The sequence below is a fragment of the Marmota marmota genome, unplaced genomic scaffold (genome assembly GCF_001458135.2).
Source record: "Marmota marmota marmota unplaced genomic scaffold, marMar, whole genome shotgun sequence".
Taxonomy (NCBI): Eukaryota; Metazoa; Chordata; class Mammalia; order Rodentia; family Sciuridae; genus Marmota; species Marmota marmota.
This window is the reverse complement of record NW_026000243.1, coordinates 7,160,292-7,173,529: the sequence shown is the minus strand read 5'-3', so window position 1 is coordinate 7,173,529 and position 13,238 is coordinate 7,160,292. Positions and strand designations below refer to the sequence as shown.

Genomic DNA, 13,238 nt, shown 5'->3' with positions numbered 1-13,238 from the left:
ATGGTTTGTACTTCCAGCCATGTTTGATTATTTATCTTTTTTTTTTAATTTAGTTTGTTTCTCCATGATTAGCTTTCCCCCCGCCCTCTGTCTTCACTGAGGTACTTCCCACTGTTGGTTTTGGTTATTGTTTTTCATTTGTTCCTCGTGCAGTGTTTTGCTCAAGATGCTTTGCAATGCTGGTTTTCTGGCTGCAAATTCTTTTAACTTTTGTTTATCATGAAAGATTTTTATTTCGTTGTCGTACCTGAAGCTTAATTTTGCTGGATACAAAATTCTTGGTTGGCATCCATTGTCTTTCAGTGTTTGAAATACGTTGTTCCAGGATCTTCTCGCTTTCAGCGTCTGTGATGAAAAATCCGTAGTTAACCTTTTTGATTTACCCCTGAATGTAATCTGCCTCCTTTCTCTTGTAGCTTTTAATATTTTCTCTTTGTTCTGTATATTGGATATCTTCATAACAATGTGTCTTGGCGTTGGTCTTCTGTGATTTTGTATGCTCGGTGTCCTGTATGCATCTACAATTTGTATATCCGTTTCCTTTTTTATTTCTGGAAAGTTTTCTATAATTATTTCATTCAGGAGATTGCTCATTCCCTTGGTTTGAACCTCTATACCTTCCTCTATCCCAATGACTCTTAAGTTTGTTTTTTTATGTTATCACATATCTCTTGGATGTTTTTCTCGTGATTTTTTACCAGCCTTTCTGAGTTGGCTAGACTCTTTTCAAGATGATATATTTTGTCTTCATTATCTGACGTTCTGGCTTCTACTTACTCCACTCTGTTAGTGATACTCTCATTTGAGTTTTTAATTTGGTTTATAGTTTCCTGCATTTCTAGAATTATTGTTTGATTTTTTTTTATAATCTCTATCTCCTGATAAAGATGCTTATTTGCTTCTTTTATCTGTTTATGTAATTCATTTTCAATGTGTTCTTTCACTGTTTGAATTTGCTGTTTCATATCCTCTTTAAGGTTCCATTCCATCTGTCTAAGGTATTCCTTGAGTTCTTTATTTGGCCATTTTTCTGATGCCTCTAGGTCCTCCTGAATAATTAGGCTGTCCTGCATTGTTTGTTCTCCTTTTCTTCCTTGCTTTTAAAAATATGGAACACTTCACGAATTTGTGTGTCATCCTTGCGCAGGGGCCATGTTAATCTTCTCTGTATCGTTCCAATTTTAGTATATGTGCTGCCGAAGCGAGCACTAATTTTTTTTTTTTTTAGTTGTAGTTGGACACAATACTTTTATATTATTTATTTTTATGTGGTGCTGAGGATCAAACCCAGTGCCTCACAGGTGCTAGGTGAGCACTCTACTGCTGAGCGACAACCTCAAACCCCTTTTACTTTCAGTCTATCTCTATCATGTTTAAAGTAAGTTTTTTATGGATAGCATATCATTGATTTATGTTTACAAATAAACATAAAGTAGTTGAAAATGTGGTGAAATGCCAGAATTTTGTTTGGGATAACTTCATTCTAATGATTTAAATGTTAGAAGGCAAAGGGACTATATGGCTTTCCCAAAATTTCTCTACCTAGAGATTCTTCAAATTTGCAAATAAACCTTGTTTTCATTAATTAAGTAGGGAATTTAAAATCTGTGGAAGAAACCATAGTGTGCCTCTATAGACTCTTTTGGCCAGTCTGTCTTTTACCTGGACTACTTAGATTTAGTGTCATTTGATACGTGAAGATTTTGGTCTGCCGTGATCTGTTTGTTCCCTCTGTTCTTTCTGTATTTTTTCTTCCTTTTGTGTTACTTGTACCTTTTTTAAAATTTTGTATTTATCCATAGTGTTTTGAGTGTAAATTTTTGTATAGGTTATTCTGAATTTGCTCTAGGTATTCATTTATTCAGAAGTAACTTGTCACAGTCTAAAACATTTTAAGTTTTTGGAATAGAAATCTTTCCTCCCTTTCAAATTTCTTTACCACTTCCCTTGTTTATGATTGTCTGAAATATTTCTGTATATACTTTGAGAATCATGTGAAAAATGAGAAGTTTTGCTTTAATTATGTCAAAAGTAAGTTAGGAAACTCAAGATGGAAGACTGTCACTTGTGTTTTTTTTATTCTTTCCATTGTTTTTCCTTCCATTTCAGTAACTTATTTAACCCTTCTTTTAGGGTAAAGCCTGTTTGCAACAAATTTTCCAGTTTTTTTGTTTGTTTGTTTGTTCTTTGTTTGGTACCAGGGATTGAACCCCAGGTGTGCTTAACCACTCCTACATCCCCAGCCCCTTTTTTATATTTTATTTTGAGACAGGGTCTCACTAAATTACCCAGGGCCTTGCTGAGTTGCTGAGGCTAGCTTTGAACCTGTGCAATCCTCCTGTATCAGCCTCCCAAACCACTGGGATTAAAGGGGTCCACCATCATGCCCAGCAAATTTTCCTTTTTTTTTTTTTTTTTGTTGTTGTCTGAAGATGTCTTAATATTCTCTTTATTTGTGATGAATATTTTGCTGGATATAGAATTCTGGGTTAACATGTCTTTTCTTGAAGAACTTAAAAAGACATTGTGTCACTTGTTTCTGCCATCTATAGTTACCTTTGAATATGATGTGTTTGGGCATGAATTTTTTTATTTTTTAATATTTATTTTTTAATTACAGATGGACACAATATCTTTATTTTATTTTTATGTGGTGCTAAGAATTGAACCCAGTATCTCAGGCACACTAGGTGAGAGCTCTGTCTCTGAGCCACAACCCCAGCCTGAATGTTTTCTTCTTTAATCCAGTTTTGCTTCACTGAGCCATTTGAATCTCAAGGTTTATGTTCTTTGCAAGAATTCAGAAGTTTTCAGTCATTATATTTTGGGGAGACTTTTTCTGCCTCACCCTCTCTCCTTTAGGAAGGATATGGAAGTTAGTTCTCTTTTTTATACTGTGTAACACAGGCCCTCAAGGCTCTTTTCATCTTTTTTCAGTCTGTTTTCTTTCTTGTTCAAATTTGATGGTTTCTATTGTGCTATTCTGAAGTTCACTGATTTTTTTCCCCTGTCCTCTCCATTGGCCTGTTGAATTTATTGGGTTTATTTTCAGTTACATTTTTTTTTACTTTAATATAAGCTTACATAAAATTCACCCATTTAAAGTGTGCAATTCAGTGACTTTTAATATATTCATTGGGTTGTACATCCATCACTACAGTCAATTTTGAACATTTTCATTAGTCCAAAATAATCCGTGGACTCCCCCTTTAGCTATCATATTCTAATACCTCCATCCCTCCAATTCTAGCCAACCACTAATTTTTTTTACCCTGTATTTTGTCTCTTTTGTATTCTGGGCATTCATATAAATGGAGTTGTACAACATATGTTCCTTGATTACTGTCTTTTTCAGTTATCATAATTTTTAGATTCATTCATGTTGTAGCTTATATCAGTACTTCATTTTTATTATTGCCAAATAATACTTCATTGTTTGGATAAAGCCACATTTTATTTGTCCATTCTTCAGTGCTGCTGTGAACACTTATGTGCATGTTTCTATGTGAACACATTTTCACTTATTTTGGACATACATCTAGGAATAGTTGCTCAGTGGGCCGTGAGGTCACTGTATGTATAACCTCTGAGCAACTTCCAAGGCTGTTTTCCCAAATGGCTATACCACTTTACATTCCCATCAGCCTTGTATGAGCTTCCAGTTTCTCTAGCTTCACCTAACTATCCCAGTGGGTATGAAGTGATAGCTCATTGCAATTACTGTATTTCATTGTTGTTCTTTATTGTTTAATATGTTTTGGTTATGTTAATAATTGCTCCTTAAAGCATTTTTATGATGGCTGCTTTTAAATCTTTGCCAAATAATGGAGGTATCTGTGTCATCTCAGTGTTATCATCTGTACATTGTCTTTTCTTATTCAGGTTCAAATTTTTTTGGTTCTTGTATGAAGAGTGATTTTTAAAATTTTATCCTGGACATTTTGGGGTTTAGGTTATGGGACTCTAGATCTTTTAGCAGCATCCTCTGACACCATGCCATTAAGGGAGGCACTGTCTCTTTACTGCCAAGTCAGGGTAAAAGTCCAGGTTCCTTACATGGCTTTTGTTGACACTGGCAGCGAGGTGAAGGGGGTGCCTGGTTACTGCTGGGTTGGGTCAGGAGGTTATGTTCCCCACTTGACCTCTGCTGAACCTCCCTGGCCCAAAAGGTAGAAACACCTTGTTTTACCATTTCCCACAAGTCTTCACTTGTCTCAGGGTCCTTCTTATGACTGGGCAGGGATAAACACAGCTCCCCCCAGGTCTTCTCTGATATACATCAGCAGGATAGGTGTACCTCATTACAGCTAGGCATGAGTACAACTAGTCTCTGCTTTCCCATTTAACCTCTAATTGGGTGAGTTGTTTTTGTATCGGTTCATTTTTAAGAATTCTTTATACCCTGTATTCTTGATACATGTTCTTTAACAGGTGAGTGATTTGCAAATAATTTCTCACAGGCTTTAGCTTGTCTTTGCTCTCTTAATATAATGTTCTTCACACAGCAACTTTGATTTTCACATAGCAATTTTGATGGAATATAGTTTTATCTTTTTGCTTTTGTGCTTTTGGTTTAATGGCTAATAGTTCCAAACCTGTAACCCTAAGACAAAGATTTTCTCCCTTATTGTGTTTTATACTTTCCTTGTAACTTGGAATAAGGTATGAGATTTCCATCAAGGATTTTGTTTGTTTTGTGGATTTTTTGTTTGTTTTTTATTTTTGCATATGAATGTCCAGTTGTTACAACAACTAATTGAAATAACTGTTTTTCCATTGAATTGCTTACCAAAAATTCCTTTACCAAAAATCAGTCAACCGTATTTGTGTGGGTATATTTCTAGACTCTTGTTCATTGATCTCTCTGTACTTTTGCTAGTACCACTGTCTGGATTCCTGTATAGTAATTATATTAATTCTTTAATGTGATTCCTCTAACTTTCTTCAGAATTGTTTTGTCAATTCTAATGTCTTTGCTTTTCTGTGTAAATTTTAGAATCAGCTCATCTATAGCTACAAAAAAAGTCCTGCTGTAATTCTAATTGTAATTATGTTAAATCTGTAGATAAATTTGAGCAAATTTGACATCTTTTACTATGTTGAGTTTTCCAATTCATGAATATAATGGTTCCCTTTTAGGTAGGTCTTCCTTAATTTCTTTTATCCATGTTTTATATTTTAGCATGTAAGTTCTATGTGTGTTTTGTTAGATTTATACTTGTTTTTTTCTGGAGCTGTTTTAATCATGATACTAGTTTTTGTTTTATAAAGTTTAGGTTACCTTTTGTTAAATGCTACTATATAAAAATACAGTTGAGCCAGGTGCAGTGGTGCACAGTTGTAATACCGTGTAATCAGGTGGCTGAAGCAGGAGAATTGTAAATTTGAGGCCCCCCTAGAAAACTCAGAGAGCCAATCTAAAAATAAAATTTTAAAAAGGGGAAGGAGGGCTGGAGATGTAGCTCAGTGAGAATGCTTGCAAGGTCCTGAGTTCAATCCCTAGTGCCACCCCGTCCCCCATTCCCAATTATAGTTGACTTTTTTATATTGACCTTGTATCTGGTAACTTAGTTCTGTTCTTTAAAGATTTTTTGGATGTTACTTACCATGTGTAATGAGTAAAGACCATTTCACTTTTTTTTCTTTTCAAATCTATGTATCTTTTATATCTTTTTCTTGCTTTTTTGCCCCAGTGAGGACCAGAATAGGTTGTATGTAATTGGTATTATTTCTTCTTTAACTGTTTGGTAAAATTCTCTGTTGGAACCATCTGAGCCTAGAAATTCTTGGTTAGAAGGATTTCATTATGAATCCAATTTCTGTAATAGTTATTTGCCCGTTTTATTCTGGTTGTAGCATCTACATATTCATAATATTGCCTTTTTCCTTTCATAGTAATTTGATTTTTTCTCTTTTTTTTTTTTTTTTTTTATCTTTCAGTACTGGGGATGGACCCAGAACCTCACATAGCTATACAGGCCCTCTGAACTACATCCCCATCCCTGTTTATTTTATTTTGAGATAAAGTCTTGCCAAATTGCCCGGTCTGGCTTCAAACTTGCAATCCTCTACCTTAGCTTCTCTAGTAAGCGGAATAACAGGTATGTGCCACTATGTCTGGCTTTTCTTTGTCATTCTTGCTAGATCTTTTTTCAATATTACTGATATTTTTAAAGAACAAACATTTTGGAGTTTTTTGGTTTTCACTGTTTTTGTCTATTTTGTCAGTCTCTACTCTTTAGTAATTCCTTCCTTATGCTTGCTTTGGTTTTATTTTCTTCTTTCCTGGCTTCTTAAAGCAGAAACTTGAGATTGTTCATTTGAATCACGAGTAGTACTCAGCTTCTACGGTAGAGATCTTATTCAGAGAAAACCTTGCCATTATCTTCCTTCACCTCTAGTTTCTGAACCCTGGATCAGAAATTTTGCCTGTGGGGAGGAAGATAGACCATAAAGCAAATAGCTTCTATTGTCTTCTCAAAGCAACTGACTTAATTGGCAACATAATATGTAGAACTTAAAAATGAAGATCCATCTCAAGAACAGTGGTAATTGTGGAAGAGGTTTAATGGATTTAATGAATGTATAGCCTAGAGTATATGCCAGCTGGTCATTAGGAGAGGCCAGGGAAGAAGTGGCAAGAACCCTGTTGTGTGGCCAGAGCAAATGTCAAACAGATGTCAAAAAGTATTCCTTTAAAGGAGCCAGGATGTGATTGGATTAATTTGTAAAGTGATTGGATTAATTTGTAAAGCATATTATAGGGTCTCCCCTCTCCCCCCACAAACACACACATTGTTTGAAACATTAGAGCAGTTACTGGAGTTTAATACCTAGATGTGATAAAAAAGAGAAAAGGTAGTCCTAGATTTATCACTGTAAATCCAGAGTGACTGTGACATACCCAAAGAAACACCTCCCTGAGGAGCAACATCAGAAGCTTAGCATTGTGGGTTTTAGGGAAGTGGGAAAAAGGACTTCACTAAAATCATCCAGCTAGTCATTAAAAAAAAAGAAACAAGCAAAGAACAGTAACAAGCACTGGGAAAGAAGAGGAGGGGAAAGGAATAGTAACCAGAATTGACTAAAATATTCAGTTTTAACTAAAATGTTCAGTTTTCAACAAAAAATTGAGGCTTGTACAGAAACAAGAAAGTATAGCCCAAATACTAGGGGAAAGATTCAAGAAACATAAACTGCCTGTGAGATAGAGATCAGATGTCAGATTTAACTGAAAAAAATTTGGAATCGTCATTATAAGTATGCTTCATAGAACTACAGAAAAAGCATAATTAAAGAAGGTAAATAATTTTCACAAATGGAGAATATCAGTAAGCAAACAAATTATCAAAAACAAATAGAAATTCTGGAGTTGAAAAATAATGAATTTCAAATTTACTGGCAGTTCAACACATTTGAACTGGCAGAAGAAAGATTTAATGAGTTTGATTATCGATAAAGATAAAGCAAACCAAAGAACAAAGGTAAATAAACACAGCCTTAGAAAAATGTGGGACACAATCCAGTGCACCACTGCTAGTACCAAAGGGGAGAGAAAAATGAGAAGAGATGGCAATGGGATGGGGGGACAAAGAAACAATGGCAGAAAATTTCCTATATTTCTGGAAAAACTCATTTACACATTCAGGAAGCTCTGTGTACTCCTAAGTAAGAAAAACACAAAGAGATGGTCAGAGACACATGGTAAAAATGGTGAAGTCAAAGACAAGGAGAAAATCTTGAAAAGTAGCAAGAGACAGTAACCCTCAGAATGTTACCCCACAGTAAGATTAATAGTTCCTTACCAGAAATAATGATGTTCAAAAGTTAGTGGGATAAACATTCAAAGTGCTCAAAGACAAAAACTGTCAGTAGGCACTTGTCTAATCCAGTTCTTCTGGAGACTGAGGCAGGAGAATCAGAAGTTCAAAGCCAGCCTAGGCAACTTAACAAGACCCTGTTTCAAAATTTTAAAAAAGCCATGGCTTTAGCTCAGTGGTAGAGTCCTGAATTCATCCTCACTACCACCAAAGGGTGGGTGTGGTACTGACAACCAAGAATCCTATATCTTTCATCATTTTTAAATGAAGGCAAAATAAGGACTTTCCCAAATAAAACATTCAAAGAATTTGTTGCTAGCAGACCTACCTTGCAGGAAATACTAAAGGGATTTCTTCAAGCTGAAAGCAAATGACCCTCAGTGTTAATTACACCCATACAAAGCATACCAGCAGAGGTAATTATGTAATTATAAACAGCAATTAGTGAATATTTTCCTTCTTGTCATAGCTGATTTTAAAAGCAGTTATTATATATACATATGTATGTGTAGTGTAATGTTGATGTATAACACAAACTGCAATAAGTGTATAATATATTTGCTGATAACAGGACAAAGAAAAAATGATTGGAAATAAAGCTGTATTATTGGGCTAAGGAAATATGACTACAGATGGGAAGTTGTAATTACATCAAGGTGTTGTGTTTGAAATATTAATAGATACAGTAGGGAAGAGAATAAAGCTATATAGGAATAATGTTTTATCAGATCATTGGAATGAAACTAATATAAATCTGAAGCTGATTCTGACAAATAAAGGTTATGGGGTAAACCTGAGAGCAACCACTAGAAATATAACTCAGAAAAAGTGAAAGAAACCATTAAAATACAGGGTTGGGGGGATGAGTTATAGCTCTGTTTATAGAGCACTTACTGAGCATATGTGAGGCCCTGGGTTTAATCCCCAGCACCAAGGACGGAAAGGAAGAAGAGGAACAAAAAAAGGCATAAGACGGAAGCAAAGTAGAATGGCAAGCATAAATCCATACTAATAATAAAAATGTGAATGGATTAAACAGAAAGTAGTTGTCAAATGTGGTTAATATTATCTAGCTATATGCAGGAGATTCAAAGAAATAAATGGAAAGTAACATGATGAAAATAGATATATCATGTAAATAGAAACAAGAAAACTATTGTAATTATACTAATAGTCAACAAATATGCTATATAACCAGAGATGTTAGAGACTTTTTATAATGATAAAAGTCATTACATCAGAAAGGTAACCGATTGTAAGCATATATATATATACTTTAGAAACAAAATACCAAATAAGCAAAATAATTTTTATTTTGCAAATTTAATAAGCAAAATAATAAAAAATACATGACAGTTCAACATTAATGTTTGAAAACTTCAATATACTACTTCTAGTAATGTATAAAACAATTAGATGATAAGCAAGGAAATATAAACCATCTATATCTAACAGGCATCTATAGAACATCACACAAAAACAGATTATACTTTCCTCTGAAGGAAAGTATATGGACCATTCTTCAGTGTAGACCATATGCTAGGCCATAAAACAAAGTCAATAGATTTTAATAGGTTGAAAGAATGCAGAGTATGTTCTGATATCATTGGAAGAAAATTAGAAATCAATAGCAGGAAAGTTTAAGAAATTCAAAAATATGTGGAAATTGAATAACACATTCCTAAATAATAAACGAAACAAAAAATCAAAATATTCACAGGGAAGTAAAAATGAAGACTCAACATACCAAAACTTGTGGAATGTGGCTATAGCATGATTACAGAGCAATTTGTAGCTTTTCATGCCTACATTAAGGCAGAAAAAAATATTACTAATGAATAACCTCACCTTCTAAAGACATTGGAAAAAGAGAAAAAACTAAACCTGAAAGAAGGAAATCCTAAAAATAACAAATAAATACTAAGAGCAATTGTATGCCAACAAATTGGGCAACACAGATGAGTAGAGATCCTAGGAAAAAACTCAAGAAGTGAACAATCTGAATAATATGTCAAGTAAAGAGAATGAATCAGTAGTCAAAAAAAAAAAAAAAAAAAAAAAATATATATATATATATATATATATATATCCACAAATAAAAGCTCCGGCTCAGATGGCTTTACTATGAATTCTACCAAACATTTAAAAAACTAATACCAATTCTTCACAAGCTCTTTTAAAATATAGAAAACACATCTCATTTTATGGGGCTAATATTACTCTGATAAGGTAACTAAAGATATCACAAGAAAACTATAGAACACCATCATTTATGCTGTTCACTTATAATATGTTGTATCAATACAATATTTTTAATCCATGTGATCATCCTCAATAAAAACAGAAAAAGATTTGGCATAATTGAGTACCCTTTCATGAAAACATACAGCAAACCAGGAGTAAAAAGAAACTTTCCTCAACCTGAAAATGGACATCAAAAGCTAATGTCTTAATTAATAGTAAAAGACTGGCTACTCTCCTCCAAAAATCAGAAACAAGATAAGAATGCCCAGTGCAGTCTCACCACTTCTATTTAACACTGCACTGGAAATTCTAGCCAGAGAGATTGGGCAAGATGAAGGAATAAAAGGCACTCAGATTGGGAAGGAATAAATAAAATTATTGGTAGATGACATGGTCTTATATATAGGAAATTCTAAGGAATCCATTAGAAACCTGTTAGAACTAATGAGTTCAGAAAGGTTGCAGGATACAAAATTAGTTGTCTTTTTTATACATTTGCAATGAGCCATCCAAAATGAAATCAGAAAACAATTTCATTCACAATCATATCAAAATAATAAAATACTTGGGGGCTGGGGTTGTGGCTCAGAGGTAGAGCACACACACACATAGCATGCGTGAGGCACTGGGTTCGATCCTCAGCACCACATAAAGTAAAATAAAGACACTGTGTCCACCTATAACTAAAAAAATAAATATTTGTTAAATTTGTTCCCAAGTATTTTTTAAAAAGTGTGAAACATTCTGAAAACTATAAAACATTGCCAAAAGACATTATAGACAATCTAAATAAATGAAAAAACACCCCTGTTTCTGAAATTCATGTGGAAGTGCAAGGGACTCAGACAATACAGTGCTGAAAAAGAACAATTGTACATCCTGATTTTAAAACTTCACACAATAATAATGAAGGCATTGTGATACTGGCACAAAGTTAGACACATACAGGTCAGTGGAATAGACCTCAGAGTCCAGATATATAAACTCATTCATTTATGCTCAAATGATTTTCAACCAGAACGACAAGTTCTTTCAATCGAGAAAATATAGCCTGCTTCCGGCACAACTGGATACTTTATGTAAAAGATTGAGGTTGGACACTTAAAACCGTATACAAAAAATAACTCAAAATGGATTTAAGATCCAAATGTAAGAGCTAAAACCATAAAACTCCTTGGAGTTTTAAGTATAAATCCTCATGGCATTGTATTTGGCAGCGGATTTATAGATATGACAACAAAAACATGAGCAGCAAAAGAAAAAGATACTCGACTTCAGAATTTAAAAAAAACTTGGGTTTGGCATGCACAGTGCCCTAGATTCAATCCTCAGCACCAAAAAATAAATAAAAATTTAAAATCTTGGGGGGGGAAATTGGTAGACAACCCACAGAATGGGAGAAAATATTTGCAAACCATCTATCTGGTAAGCAAATTTATCCAGAATATATAAATAATTCTTACAACTCAGTAACAGAAAGACAATCCAATCAAATGAGCACAGCATCTCAATGAGCACATGGAACATTGCTCAACCCTATTATCAAGGAAATGCAAATCAAAAACAGAATGAGATACCACTTCCTATGCACCAGAACGGCTAATATGGGGGAAAAACACTCAGAAAAAAACATGAGTTGACATTTTATGTGGAGAAATGAGAACCTTTATACACTGTTGGTAGCAATACAAAGGTGTAGTATCTTTGGAAAACATTCTGGCAGTTACCAAACAAGCAGTTAATAACTGAACATTTCTGCTCCTACATGTATACCTAAGAAAAGTGAAAAAATACATTCACACCAAAAAGTGAATGATTGTTTATGGCAACATAATAACCAAAAGTTGGGACAACCTAGTGTCCATCAGCTATATTATTCAGCCATAAAATAAAGAGAAGTACTGGTACATAGTACTATGTTACGCTGAGTAAGTAAAGCAAACACAAAAAGTTTGCTTTTTATGTGATTCTGTTCTTAAATCTGTCTTGAATAGGGAAATTTGGGGGACACAGTAGGTAAGTAATTGCTTAGAGCTCATAAGAAGCTGGAGGGTAGGTTGAGAATGTGAGAGCTAAAGTATATAGGATTTCTTTTCGAGGCAATAAAATTGTTTTAAAAATGACTGCAGTAATAGTTGCACATATTTGTGTAAGAATCTTGGAATTTTAATAAAGTTATATATTGTCATGTTATTGTAACATTAAAAGTCAATTGTTAAATCAATGGATGTGTAACTGATGTGATTCTGCAATCTGTGTATGGGGTGAAGGTGGGAGTTCATAACCCACTTGAATCAAAGTGTCGAATATGATATGTCAAGAAATTTGTAATGTTTTGAACAACCCACAATAAAAAATTTAAAAAAAAAAGTCAATTGTTGATATCAGATAGTTAAAAGCATTTTTAATTACCTCAAATTTTTGTACATTGATTTTTTTTATATTTGTTTTTTGTAGTTGTAGTTAGACACAATAATTTTATTTTATTTATTTAATTTTATGTGGTGCTAAGGATTGAACCCAGGGCTTTGCACATGGGAGGCAGTGCTCTACCCCAACCCCTGTACATTGATTTTTTTTCCAAAATAAAACATATTGTGGTTGGTTTTTAAAACTTTTTTTTTTTTCTTTTTTGTACCAGGAGTCAGGGGTACTTAACAAAGGGTCTCACTAAGTTGCTCAGAGCTTAACAAATTGCTGAGACTGGTTTTGAACTTGGGATCCTTCTTCCTCAGTCTCCCAAGCCACTGGGATTACAGACATGCACCATGGCACCCTGCTAAAATCTTTAAGTCTTTTCATCTGTAAATTTCTTTTTTTTTATATATTTATTTTTTAGTTGTAGTTGGACACAATACCTTTGTTTAATTTATTCATTTTTATGTGGTGCTGAGGATTGAACCCAGGGCCTTGCAAGCTCTAGATGAGTGCTCACTACTGAGCCACAACCCCAGCCCCTGTAAATTTCTTATTTTGGTTTTCTTTATATCTGTGTTTGTGTTCTCATTTCAGTTTATTACTTGAAAAATTTGAGTCTTTTGTTTCATAAAGTTTCTCACAGTCTTGATTTTGCCGTTTCCATCCCAGTGTGTCACTCAACATGTTCCTGTTGAATTGGCAGTAGAGGACTGGATTGGATTTTGCCCATTCTTTTTTTTTTTTTTTTTTTTTTTT

General features: G+C 34.0%; 1 protein-coding gene and 1 non-coding gene across 8 annotated transcripts in view; one reads left to right on the top strand and one right to left on the bottom strand.

Annotated features, from left to right (window-relative positions):
- Zbtb44 (zinc finger and BTB domain containing 44) overlaps positions 1–13,238 on the top strand; it is a 69,415-nt gene that overhangs the window by 20,780 nt on the left and 35,397 nt on the right. For 5 of the 7 annotated variants that reach the window (XM_048796155.1, XM_048796156.1, XM_015499055.2 and 2 more), the window contains exon 2: positions 5,941–6,101. The exons of the other annotated variants lie outside the window; for them this stretch is intronic. The gene's annotated coding sequence lies outside the window, so the exon portion shown is untranslated. The remainder of the gene's footprint in view (positions 1–5,940; positions 6,102–13,238) is intronic. 7 annotated transcript variants of the gene reach the window in all.
- LOC125614049 lies at positions 1,103–1,209 on the bottom strand. The gene has a single exon (XR_007344702.1). It is a non-coding gene; the product is annotated as a U6 spliceosomal RNA (small nuclear RNA).